This window comes from Cricetulus griseus (assembly GCF_003668045.3).
Source record: "Cricetulus griseus strain 17A/GY chromosome 1 unlocalized genomic scaffold, alternate assembly CriGri-PICRH-1.0 chr1_1, whole genome shotgun sequence".
In the NCBI taxonomy this organism is placed as follows: domain Eukaryota; kingdom Metazoa; phylum Chordata; class Mammalia; order Rodentia; family Cricetidae; genus Cricetulus; species Cricetulus griseus.
In genome coordinates, this window is record NW_023276807.1 from 5,123,679 (window position 1) to 5,137,955 (window position 14,277).

Below are 14,277 nucleotides of genomic sequence, written 5' to 3' on the forward strand. Positions count from 1 at the left end.
AGGAGGCTCCACCCCAGTCCTTGGCATCCCTATGCCCAAAGAGTCTGAAATGTTCTGGTGCAAGTTCCACCTCAAGCCCCCTCCCCATCTCTCTCCAAACCCTGTCACATCTCAGACAGTCCACCAAATGATGAGCCCTCCCCCAGAGATTCTCAAGACCACTCCCACAGGGTATTTAAACAGCCCCCCCACCCGCTGCCCCCCCCCAAATAGTCACTTGGTTTTTCAATCTCTCTTTCCCATCTCCTCTCTGAGGGGCTGGAAACTCATCCAGGAATGTTTCACCTATTAAATCTGGGCTTTTGCTATTTTGGTTTGATTTAGTTTGATTTTGATTGCCGTGTCAGTGGAGAGGCTTTTCTCTTAGGTTTGTAGGGAGTATGATTGTGGGGAAAACATGACACTGCCCATTCTGGCACAAGGACAAAGCTGAGGTCAGGACTGAGGTTCTGGGGAGCAATTGTAGACTTCACGAGAGGATTTGTATTCATGGAAGACACAGTGGGAAGCAGAAGGGAGTGAAGCAATGGCATGACTGAGCCAGGGCATTCATTGATGGCCTGGATGCAAAGGATGCTCAGGAAAGCCCCACATTTCTGTCGTCAGATAACACTTGAGTGACTTCTATGTTGTCACACATCAGTTTTTGTTTGTTTTGCTTTGTTTTGTTTTTGGCGTGTGCTCTTCAGATTATGTGAGACACTCTGAAAAACACGCTGTCCTTGCTTGTGACAAGATCCTGAGACTGAGTTCTACTTCCTGGAGGCAGTTCCTATGTCCTACCAGGAAACAAGCATTTCATTTAATCATTCTAGCATTTATAGAATTAATTTAATAGCAACATACTAGTTTATCTTCTGTTACTGGGAGACATTCCATCTGATATTAAGACTGATTGGAAAACCCCATGAGTAGGCACAAAGATGCACAGCCTCTCTACTGCTGTGTCTAGGATGTGTGTGTGTGTGGGGGGGGAGGATGAAGCAAAATAAAACCAAAACATCCAACTAAAGAAAGTAGTTTTTCTATAGAGCAAACAGATCAAATGTTAGATGACTTTATTAATATTTAGTGTGATTTACTCAATAAGGTGTTGAAAATGTACTTGTGAGAAAATGTATCACACGATCATCTAGTTTCAATTATAATTACATCATGATAAAAGACATGAAAGTTGGCGCTTTCTCATTTTCTGAAGCTTGAATTCTTCTGTAGCCATCTGCCTACCTTTTTTGAGGCATAGAGACAAACTTGTAAGCGTTTAGGGAGCACAGTGTTCATGTTGGTGTGCACTGTGGAATGATGACCGGCGTTCAAGCTCATTGGCACGTCTGTCACTTCACTTTTTACTAATTTTTCTTAGTGGTTGTTTTCATAGTGAGAACATTTAAGATCCATCCCTGTCAGTTTCATGAATATAGAACAGCTGTGCCGACTACAGTCACCTACTGCATTATTAGATCTATGGAGTTTAGGGGGGTCCCACCTGCCAGGAACTTGGCCTCTTGATCGACATTCCTCATCTCCCATCCACAATCCTCTGCTTCAGAGTTTATCATGTTAAAAAAAAACCCGAATATCTCAATATCATATGTAGTCTCAAATTAACAGAGAGTAAAGGCTTTTAATAAACAGTAATTCCTCCCACAAAAGAAGTTTTAAGATATTCACAGATCGGAGGTACAGTTAATTAGTTTTGGAATTGCTAATAACACGTGGTGTCAAAACTACTAAAATGTAACCATGGCTCTATTAAATGAACATATTGGGCTATAAAAATTAAAAATTAATTTTTATAATCCTGCTTAGGAAATCATGTACCTTCAAGTGACTCAGCTAAAATCATGGCGCCTGTGAGTGGATTTGCCAAGTGTATTAAAATTGTTTTCTATAAATAATTTTCAAGTGTGTTGAAATTTTTTCTCGTGTATTGAATTGAACAGCTAGCAAGTTGACATAATAATATGTTTTGTAGACATTTGATGAAATGTTTGTGGATGTTATTTTGGCTGCTTTTCTTTAGATTTGCTTGAAATTACAGCTTTGTAACCAAGAGCTATGGGTTTAGTGGACTCACACCCCCCATTCCTGCTTCCTCTGTTGTCAACCTTGGATAGTTGATAGGATCTCTGTGTACCTCCATTTAGCTATCTGTATAATGGAGCCACAACCACTGTGGATCCGTCATCTGCATTTCTGAAATATAGAGCTTGACAGCAGAGTTTCCAGGTGGAGCTGGCCAGATCTGTATTCTTTGTTTATCCCAGGGAATATGTTAGGATTATTTCTGCCTGCTATTCGGGGTCCAAGGTTTGTACCAGCTTCTGCCGGGGGCTCAGAGAATGTGGGATACATGTGCCATGTTTCTATTTTTAAAAACCATAAACATTCTGAATAAACATTCTGAGACCCAGTTTGCTCCAAAGAATGTCCAATAGGGAATTGCAAACCTACTACACCTCCCTCATGGGCTGGAGGAGGATGAAAATAGGGAACACTGGGGGGAGGTATGAGCATTTAGTGGGAGCTCTCCAGTGGAGCCAGGCATGTCTCTCTTAGCATTCTTCATGGGGGTTCTTAAAGGCAACATTCTGCCCCCTCAACTACTGCCTGAGACAGCCATGTTATTTTGTTGGTGGCTGTTCATGTGGCCACCAATACACGCCTCAATGATCCACTTGAATCAAGATTTCTTTCTTTCCTGCCTTAGGCTTAATTATTGATGGCAGCCATGATGGACACCCATTCTACGCTTGTCTTCCTCGTCTCTCCTTCACTAGAAATGCCTGTATCTTGTTTTATCTGCCACAAACACAAGCCCATCTCCCAGTCTCAGTCCATTTGTGCTGCTATAATCAAGTCATTTATAAAGAACAGAAACTTGTTTCTTGTATTGATGGAGTCCAAGCCCATGGCACTGCCAGGTTCTACCGTCTGGTGTGGGCTGCTTCCAACTTCCAAGATGGCAGGAGCAGGAGCACTACATCCTTATTACAAGAAAGCCCAACGCTGGGTGCGGTCTGAAGGCTATATGAATGACCTCACACCCTTTATGGCTTAATCACCTCTTCAGGCTCCGCCTCTTTCTACCATTGCATTGGCCATTGAGTATCAGCATCTGGGCTTTGAAGAGGACACAGCCAAAGCATAGCATCCACTTTGTAAGATGGGGTGTTTGCTGACCTTGTTCCAGCCTTAGCCTCTTCAATTCTTGACCTCCCACCAAAGCTGATGCTTTTCAGGCTAGCCAAGGCTACTTCTTATTTTACCATTCACACAAGGAACTTGAATATGCATTTAACTTATTACATCAGAATGAGACCAAGACATCAACATGTATACAGGATACAGAAGGACCAGCTTTCACGAGGAAGAGTTCCAGGGACAACATCATTCTTTCACCATGAGTAATTCCAGAAGTAATGACAAATTCACTTAGGGAATTTAATGAGAAAAAATTCCCTTTCTGGACACATGTCCTGCTCCCCACACTCCATCTGCTTCAATATTTTCCAGTGTTCCAAATCTACCCAAGACAGCTACACTTAGTATCTTGCATGTGCCGGTGAACGCCATAGGCTTGATCCGCCCTCTGGTGCCTGCATGTCCCTCACTGCCTAGAAAACTTCACTTTGATGCTTTCTCCCTGGTGATACTTCCCTGTGATCATTCTGTTTAGCCTTGAACTGCCCAATAATTCCAATCACCTTAGCTGGCTCATCCCCCTAAACCCCCAAAAGACACAATCCTACCTACTGTGTTCACAGCTCAGATCTCAGCTCATAGATTAGTATCTGTGGTCATAACACAGTCACCTGTCAGTATTTGGGAGGATGATTCTAGAAAGCCTTGTGAACATAAAAATCCACATATTTGTTCTGTATATAAAGTGTTTTTGTGTTTGTATATCTGTATGTATCTACATATCTATCTATCTAATTTATATATTCTTTGTTTATATCCTGAGATTGCCATAATTTATTTTGGCAATGATATAAAAGTATATATACACCGGGCAGTGGTGGCGCACGCCTTTGAGCCCAGAGCTAGGGAGGCAGGTGGATCTGTGAGTTCGAGACCAGCCTGGTCTACAAAAGCTAGTTTCAGGACAGCCTCCAAAGCCACAGAGAAACCCTGTCTTGAAACAAAAAGTATATATACATAATCATTTTTATTTTCACATCAAGTATGGTACTCAATAATTGCTTGAAATAGTCAACATTTTATTATATGATGGGTCTTGTCTCATTAGGCATTGGCTAAAGGCTGCTCCCATAGCAATTAGCTATTAGAAACTTCTGATAGACTCTGACAGTCGAAACAGGCCTTAGACTGAATGTCCAGGAGTACAAAGGCCAGAGTATAGAGGATGGGAATGACACGGGTATTGGATGGGGTCCACCTGCTGCCTGTCTGCTCATGGGGCAATGAGAAGCTCAGTGCCCAGGAGGCAGAGTTGTGTTTATCTGATTGCTGGGGGAAGATGCAAGATTCCTGACTAGATGATCTACTAGTATGTCTGAGTTTTCAAGTTCATGAGGCAGCCCTAGCTCACTGGGAAGTGCTATGGGTTCTTTCCTTCAGAGAACTAGAGTCCCCCAAGAGATTTCCCAAAGATAAGGAAAAGGAGACATGTGAGCACACAAAGTCTTCCTCATTCCTGTGAAGCCTGTGCCTCTTGCTAGATGCCCCTCAGCTTTCATGAACATTCCTCCAGTACCACCCAAGAAGCGGTGCTGAAGTCACAAGTAATGGGGAATGTGCATCGTCACAGGGCTGCAGTGTCCCTAGGAGGCTCCACCTGGAGCCCTCTCCTCCTCTCTCAGACTTCAGTAGACTGTACTGGAACAGAGCCCAAAAGAATGGGCAGAGGATCAACACCTGGATGCCCTTGCACCTGTGTTGATGCTAGCAAAAGAAGAGAGAGAGAGAGAAAAAAAAGGCACTCGAATGGCGTTTATAATACTCAAGAGCAAACAGGTCTAGCTAGGATTTAACAGATTATTGCCAGTTGTTCCTATCGAATAAATGAACTCAAACCATCCCTGTCCTCACACAGCAGGAATGAGCGTCTCACAGCTGCAAATTTGTCTGTGGTTAAAGCATGGACTGGATAACTTAAGAGCACCTACCCTCATCACTGGGGCAACGTCCTGGAAAAACATGCTTCTCCATGTGTATGCTAAAATACATTGAACAGCAAGTATAACATGACCAGAAAATGAATGATCGCGCTCACATTCCTAGAAGTCCTGGGCATCACACACATCAGTGGCCATTGTAAACACAGTGCAGTGAAGCTGTGAGTTTTCCTGGGAGCCAGTAGCCATGGTCATACGTCCAAGAGAAGGATGCTGCATTCTTGGCCATCCTGGCACCAGCATTAAGTAGATAGTGTGAGGTAGCAGCAGAAACAGGAAAGGGTATTGTCAGAATTAGCTGTACCTGAAGGACATGGACTGTGGTGTAGGGACATAAAATTAGGCAGAAACCACAGATTGGACAATAAAGAATGTGACAACATGGGCTACACACATGTACACACAGGCACTGTCCATCCTCCTCAGACCACCTCAGTGACTCACCCCAACTCAATTAAAAATAGATCTTATTATCTCCCCTCAACCGCAAAATTTACATGCCCCCACCCCCGCTGCTTACAGGTGCTATTCTTCCTGTGCCAGCATTAGCAACCGGAAATATGTTCAAGCTCTGCTGCCCCACCGTCTCTACCATGTGGGGGCAGGGCCTGTGTTCTCACTAAGCCACTCTCTTCATAGCTGTCCTACCTTCTCCCAGCCATGGCCCAGGTATCATCTACCTGGTCTGGAAGGAGTGGCTGGGAACTGTGGGGAGAGGTCACCTTCTCTCTTAAAATCAATTCCAGCCAAGTTTCCTTGTTTACCTTTTGGCCTATTTGCAGTGAGCTATTTTCCCTGCAGTATGAAAGATGTTTCTCCTTAGATTCTGGAGAACTACTGTACAGCATGAGGACTAAAGTCAATAAAACTGTACCCATTAGGGACTTCCATTAAGGAAGTAGATTCTAGCAGCTCCTGCCACACATACCAAAAGGGGCTGTGGGAGTTGATATGTTTCATCTGTTTCACTATGGAACATTCATGAATGCTGTAAGATTATGTGGTAAACCTGAAGTATAGGTAAAATAAATTCTTTAAAAGGAGAAAGAAAAAACAATTTTTTTTTATATTTTTACACTATGTACTCACCACAGCCTGTAGGATGACTTCTCGATGCTATGGTTGGATGTGGATCCTGAGTGTGGATCCTCCAAGGAATCATGGGTTGAAATTTAACTGCTACTGCAAGGTACTGGGTGGGTGGAAATTCAATACGATGGGGGGTGGTCATTGAGAGTTGATTAGAGTTAGAATACATCATTAGGGTGTCCTAGTGGTTGAATCCTAGACTTTCCAAGGAGACACATAGGCATTTCTTGTCTCTTCTGCCATGGTGCCTCTGCCAGCAAGAAGGACATCATTAGGTACAAACACTTGACTCTTCAGAACTGTGTGCCAAATAAACCTTTCTCTTTCTAAGGTTACTCAGCCCCGGGCGTTTCATTATAGTAATACAAAGTGGATGAACAAACCTGGGTTCCCGTGTTCATGTTTTCAGACTTAATGTTCCCTGAAGTTTTCCTACATGTGTTACTTAAAAAGAAGTGTCTCTCTCCATGTCCCTGTTGCTTTGTGAACATATAATAGAATTATCAGAAATTACAGCAACTGCCCCCACATATATGACATCTAGAAGTTGAAATTTTTGTTTTGGAGACAGTTTTGTTTTTGGTTTTATTTTAGTTTTATTTTTTAACAATACAGTATAGAAAACAGATTGGGCTAGATCTATTTTTTATCATAAAAATAAAATATAATTGCGTAAGCAAAGGTAAATAATGCATGTTTTCAGGGGATCATTTACATTGAGCACTCATCCTGATAGATGCTTCATAGAGAGCAGCTGATATTTTTTAATAAGAATTCTATCCTGCTTAGTTCCTATCCCAGGGTCAGGAACAATTCAGGTTTCCTCCAGTGTCCACCGGGGACTGTGACAAACACTGTGATAAATTCCAAGATGCTCAAGTTTCTTATGAACAATGTTAACATACTTGCATGTAACCTACACACATCCTTCCATGTGCTTTAAGCCATCTCTGTGTTACTTACAATATATAGTATGGGATGAGGGCAGTGTGAATAGTTTTTATACTGTCTTATTTGGCAAATAATGAAAACAAATGAGGAAAAATAAACATGTATGTGTTCTGTATGGAGACAATAAACTTGTGTTTTGATTAGTTGTTGGTTGAATCCACACAGTCAGAACCCACAGATATAGAAGACCAGCTGCCTGTATTTGGTGACTTTGGTCCTGACTCTGCCAGGACCATCTAACCTTGATCCCCCCCTTCCCCAATAAAGCTATTAGTGTTCAGAGCAGCCTAGTAATGGCTCTCCTTTCCCCAGTTTTGCTGTACACACAAGTCTGATGGTTAAGACCATAGGTGGGACTTCAAAGGAAGCCACGTCCCTCAAAAGAAAACCAGCTTCATTGTTCCATGCTTTTGCTTTGGCTTCCATCTTTCTGCCCTGTAGGTGTGATGCAAGAGCCGGGGTAGCTATTTGTGACTGTGAGGACAAGTTGTCATCATAGCATAACAGGAAAGAAGAGTGGCCTGAGGAGCAGTTCCAGACCTGTGTGTCCCTGATCACACATAAGCTTCTTGTATGGCTAACTCAGTGGTTGTCAATTGAAGGGTGTTTCTCAACACCTCAATTCAATGTAAGCTGAATTCACCTTTATCACCAAATCCCTTATTTTATGTTCCTTCCCCAAATTGGTCCATTGGCAACTTGTACATAGACTTTGTCAATTTTTGATTCTACACCCACTGTTTCCCATCTTGAATTTTTCTCTGTCCATAACCTTCCCTCTCAAGCCCACAAGGTCCATTCTCGCTCAGACTCCTCATGGCCTTCAAACTATATTGTTGTTTCTTAACTAAGTGATGCTTTACAGTCCTGAAAGATTATAATGAGCCAAAGAGATTTTGTTTCTTAGCAGTGTCACAGCCATCTAATACTACAGCAGAAACACAGTCTTCGTGGAGTTCTCGTGATGCTGGTATGGTCACATTGCTTGTCCTGGCTGTAGTTGTGTGAAAAGAAGATGGTGCAGCACATAGAATTACATAGTCATTATGCTTAGTCATTAGTACTCGATACCTGCTGTTCATGCATTTACTGCCCATATTTTTATTGCCATTTTACAGTGAATTCTTTCTCCTGTGTGTCTATAAAGCAGCATGTTGTAATACCCCACCAGAAGTCTCACTACCTTATGGTATCTGTCAATTACATGAGGAGGCTTCCTGTACTGAGATTGGCCTCCACCTAGTAAGTCTGTGTGAGTGTATACTAATGTCCACACACTGTTGTGATTGCCTGTATACCCACTGCTAAGCAAGGGTCAACTGTTTTGGTCTAAAGAAATGTACCACCTCTTTGTAACAGGCTTTTCTTTCTTCTTCTCTCACTAGTGTCCCTGTAAGTGGAAACTTCCTCAGCAATGAGCTGGTTCCCCAAGTCTCCTTTCAGCCCAGCATCCTTCAGGCAGTCCGACTGAGTTAAACAATAGTATTCCACAGATGTTGGGAAAAGACTCATTGTGTCTCCATACAGCCTCCAGGAAAGTTACAGTTGGGTGCACCTGCCTGCAAGGACAGGCGGCATTAAAGCTGCAATGATTAACAACTACCTCCAGGGACACAACATCCACTGGAGATGAAAGAGAGAATTAACTGTAGAATACAGGCTGTGATTTAGAAGAACCATGCTTATAAAGCAGCAAGAAGGGCCATTGCATCAGTGACTCTTGCTGGGATTAAAACACCTTGACCAAAGCAACTTGTAGAAGGAAGGGTTTGTTTGGCTTACAGTGCCAGAGGGCTGAGAGTCCATGATGGCAGCAAACACAGACGTGGCAGCTCGAGCAGGAAGCTGAGGGCTCACCTCTTAAAGCACGAAGCAAAGAGAGTTAGAAATGCTTTAAACTCTCAAAGCCCACCTCTGTGACGTACTTCCTCCAGCAAGGCCACACCTCCTAAACCTATGCAAATAGTGCCAGCCACCAGCAAGAGATGACTATTCAAGTGCCTGGTGGAGAACAGGGAGGATAATTAACATTCCAAACTACCATCTCCACTGTGTTCAGGATGACACCTTTGAAAGGCCTGCTTGCATGAAGGTCCTCTTCCTCCTAGCCATTACTTTCTATTTCTGTTTAACCTGACAGAGCTGATGCCACCACACCTGGAAAGACAGTCACCACAGAAGAACCATGAGCCAGTATAAACCAGTGTGGTGAGTTTTTGTCCCCCCCTTCCGCACCCCCGGCAGTGGTGCTGGGATTGAACCCAGGTCCTCAAGCATTCTAGGTAAGTGCTCTACCACTGAACTGTATTCCCAGCCTAGCAATTTATTTCAGTGAACTCAAATATGCCAGTCAAGCTAGAATTTTAGGTCTAAAATACATTTTAAAAAATCTCTATCTTTAAAAAACAAACAAAACAACAAAACTGGCTCATATAAATGGAGCTAGTGCAGCTGGGTCAGGAAGGGGCTTACCCTGAAAGCCTGGGGACATGTGTTCCATTTCCAGGACCCATGTACAAAGCTGGGTGTGGTGGTGCAAGATTGTTCTCCCAGTGCTGGGGGCACAGAGAGTGGTGGGTTCCTGAGGCTTGCCTGCAAAATAAGGTGGACAATCAAGGAACAATAACACACACACACACACACACACACACACACACGAGAGAGAGAGAGAGAGAGAGAGAGAGAGAGAGAGAGAGAGAGAGAGAAAGAGAGAGAGAGAGTATGGTCATAGCCCCTTCTAATTGTATGAGTCATGTGCTAAAGCAGGTCACAATTGTCTCTGAGTTGATTTTTCTCCCAGAAGTTCTCTAAAATCAGTCCTGGGGCCTTTGCCTTGTAATAAGTTAAGACATTAGCCATTGAGGCTTCTGGCCCCTCCGACCATTATTTATGAGCTTTCTAGTGAGGCTCAGGAATCAGAATTGGCATCAAAGCCCTCAGAGGATTCTTAGTGCACATGCAAGTTTGAGAGAGACTTCTGACTGCATGTTTCATAGATTTTGAGTTCACTTGGGAACCCAAAGGTACACCTAGGAAGTTTCTGGGGGACAGAAGAGAGGAGGCAGGGATAGAAGAGTTGGCAAAGGAGGGAAACAAAAGAAGGGGAAATATTGTATTCCCCACAACATTTTCCTTTGAGCAAAACATCTTATTAAACAGTGTGGGCATCCATTAGTGTCCCTCAGCAGATGCATAGTTTCTGTGAATGTTCTGGAAAATTCTACTGCAGACAATATGAGGGCATGCTGAGAATACCTGCTACAGGCAAGCTTCCGTGTCCTCTTCTCACCACCAAGATGGAGGTGGCAGACATCACGGAGATGGTCGCCAGTCAAATCACACAACACAGACTTTCTCTCATAAGACTTCCTGCAACTTCCTGCAGTGACGTGTGGCCATGAGCTGAAAGTGTTAGTGGACACTAGCAATGTATATTAAGCTGTTTTTTTTTTAAGTTGTGATACTAATATTTTTTGGGGAGAAGTCATGCTCTGTAGGGTGCTGCTCACTGTGTTGCAAACTCTGTCTTATCTTGAGTGCTCCAGGGGAAATGCTTAGGGAGGATGTTTTCATCATGCTGATCAACCTGGGTATGCACAACCGTGCATACACACGCCATGCACCTTAGAGACCAAGTGGAACAATGGTGATGCGTATATGCTCTCGGGATTCAGGGTCCCGGTGGTATTACAAGGATGCCATCCCCCTCCTCGAACACATCCTCGTGGCACAGCAGCCTCAGGCTAAGCTGCCATCTTGTCCATCATGTTCGTTCATTCATTTGCTGAAAGGGAACCAAGTGAGGCTCTGAGCCCCACCTTTGTTCTGTGATCTAGAAGTTGAAACTTCTAGTCACCGCCATTCTCCAGACTTACTTCCAGGGAGTCTCTATTGGTTTGTGACAAATAGAAGATACTGGAAGAAAGTTGGGAACTGGGAGGGGCAAGAAGGGCTTCTACTTCCATTGTCTGACTTGTCCTGAAGTAGCAGACAAGGCTTAGAGCTCAACATATTTCCTTCTCAGGGTCCTAGACATTGGCTTTGTGGGGCCGCTTGCTTACCCATCATCTGCTCCCAACTCCTGACACCCTCCCTTCCCTCACCTTCCTTTACTTTTAGGGTTGGAGCTGCATCTGAGATTATCATCGAGGTCGCCTCAGCATCCCTGCTTATGTCCTCATTCTCCTATCCCTGCCAAGGCCAGTTCTGCCTCTCCTGGATTTGAATTACCTAAATCTGTTTTCCTGTGTGTGTTCCGATAGCTGTTACTAAGTCAATTTTGTAAGGCCAAAACAGATTGATGGTGCACAAACCAGGCTTTGTTCTGAGAGATAAGGCTTAGAAACAGAGAGCTGTGGGCTGTGAGAGAGATTTCAGAAACAAAGAGGCCATGGCCAGGCCACACACAGAAACACACTGTGGCCCATAGCCTAGAATCACAGCCCAGAAGTAAGTCCACCTGCTGAGTAAGAGCCAGAGTCGGGGGAATTCACATCATGGCCTCTGGTTGTGATCCAGGAAGCCCCTGGAACTACTGGCCTAAGCAAACTGCCTTATAAGTGTGTGTCAACTTCTCTGACTTCTCTTCTCACACCCAACTTAGTACTAGCTGGGAAAATCCCTGCAGGTCCCTCAAACCAACTACATTGGAGGATTAATTTCTAGTTAACCTGACTGTGACCTGGCCATCCCAAGAGCTTCCAATTAGAACTAACCTAGAACTTCCGTTTTGCCCACTCCAGCCTTGCTCCCACTACCCAGCCGGCATTTGAACATCTTCCAGAATGTGATAGAGTGGCAGCTCTCTCATGCTACACATTACAGATAGCGTCTGTTTCTCTCATGTGGACAGCCGTTGTTGGCATAGCAGATACTATGGTATTTACAGCCAAGTGCACAGATGGAAAAGAATGCCAAGATAATGGTCATTTTCTCTCTGAAAACAAAAAAAAAAAAAAGAGAGAGAGTTTCTCCAAGATCACATAAATAGAAGGATGGGACAACACACATAGGTGGCAGACAGAGGGTCCACCTCGATTGTCCTGAGGCAAGCCTCGTGGAAGAGGCTGTGGATGTTCAGTTGCGGTTAGAGGCTTACCACCTGGTTTGGGGGATGCATCTTGGGAGGTGGTGAAGTGCTATGCCAGAAATGGCTCCTGCTAAAGTTCATCTTGGCAAAAGTTTCCTGGGGGGTCTCTTTCCTCTGGTGGAGGCAAGGGAGGGAGGGAGAAGCTCCATACCCATGGACCTAAGGAATCAGAAGGGCAGGCCATGGCTGTGCAGACCAGAGAGGGTAATGTAAAGGTTGGACATGAGGATCCATAGAGCCATGACAGCCAGGGCTGAACAATAAGTACCCTGACACCTCCTTACTGGAAGGTAACTATCCCAGGGAGAGCAAAGGAGAAAAAAAAATTAAAGGAGAGAGAAATTCATGGCTTAACTAATTTAAACTTGAATTTTCCCCACATTTAGAATAGGCAGATTCATCATCTGCTGTTAATCAGACCTCAGGTTTTGTGAGGGAAACTGGACTAAGTTCTGGGTCAGGATAAAATGCACGCCTCATCTCTCGGGTGCTCGAACCATTCACTCAGATGATATTATACTACCCGTCGTCAGCTGTGGGAGCAGCGTCTCACTCAAAATATTTTAGACACCCTTTCTGCCTCAGTAAGCTTCTGCTGATTACTGAGGCTAGCAGCTCTCTGTGGCTGGAAATCTGGAGGATTCTCCTGTTTGGCTCCTACAGGTAGAGCATGGTATGGCAGAGTTGATTCCAAGATGGTTCCAAAGGCAGATGTTACCATCCTCCCATCTCTGATATGAACAGGAGCTGTGATCAGGCCATCAATAGGCTGGCTTTAGGTTAACCAAAAGGACATCTTCCTAAGTGAGCTGGTTCCACCCAGGCTCAAGAAGAAAGCTGTGCCCATGCTGTGTCACAAGGAAGTCCATTCTCCTGGTGATCCGACCCAGCCTAGACAAGAGGCCTGGGCTCCAGGTAAGAATCTCAGCCTAGCTCTTGAGACCCTGGTGTGGACACAGGTTCAGTATGTTCAGACTTCTGACACAAAAATGGTAATGAATGGCATATATATATTAAATTATTGTGATTTACCATGCAGTAAAACCTTAATACAATTACTCTTGCCTATGGTCCTTATTAACTAATGTTAATTGTATGGGTTAATGGGATTTACTGTGCTTTTTAAAAAAGTTTTCCCTCCTCTCTCACCCACCTCCCTTCTAACCTGCCCCTCATCCGCTCCTCCTCTGTTTCCATTCAGAAAGGGTGAGGCCTCCCATGGGAGTCAACAAAGCATGCCATATCAAGTTGAGGCAGGGCCAAGCCCCTCCCCACTGCATCAAGGTTGAGCAAGGCATCCCACCATAAGGAAAGCCAGCTCATGCACCACTGCTAGGGGTTTCACAAACAGACCAAGCTACACAGCTGTCACCCACATGCAGAGGGTCTCATGTGGGCTCCCTAGCTGTCGGTCTGGAGTTTGTGAGCTCCCATGAGCTCAGGTCAGCTGTCTCTGTGGGTTCCCTTGTCATGAACTTGACCCCCCACCCCCCATCAGACAACCAAATCACCCCATCCTCCTGAGTCTGGAAAGGAGTTATCACCAGTCCATGGTCCTGTTACCTCCCAGGATTTGGATCCAACTGAGGACCAAGCCTTTGGCAGACCGGAATCTTGATGAACACTAAGTATCCAAACTGTAGTGGGAAGTCGTAACAAATTGAACAAATTTGGTGGGAAACCTGTAGTTTCCCACTGAAATCCTAGAAAGGTCATGCCTTGGAATTAAACACTTTGCTGGGGATGTTAGGGCTCATTCTAACTCAAGAAGAGAGCCATTGCTGACTTGCTGTAACAAAGCATGAAAACAAATTCAGGACAATAGTAACTTAATTGCCTGTTGAAACAAATTTAGCACTCTTCAAAGCACACAATATGTCATCGAAAATGTTTGGTGTAAAATTGAAAAGTTTTCTAGCTTCATGACAGAATGTAAAGTGTGAACCACATTCAAGAACAAAAACAGCTAACAGGAAATGAACCTGAGATGAGCTAGACACTGAGTGA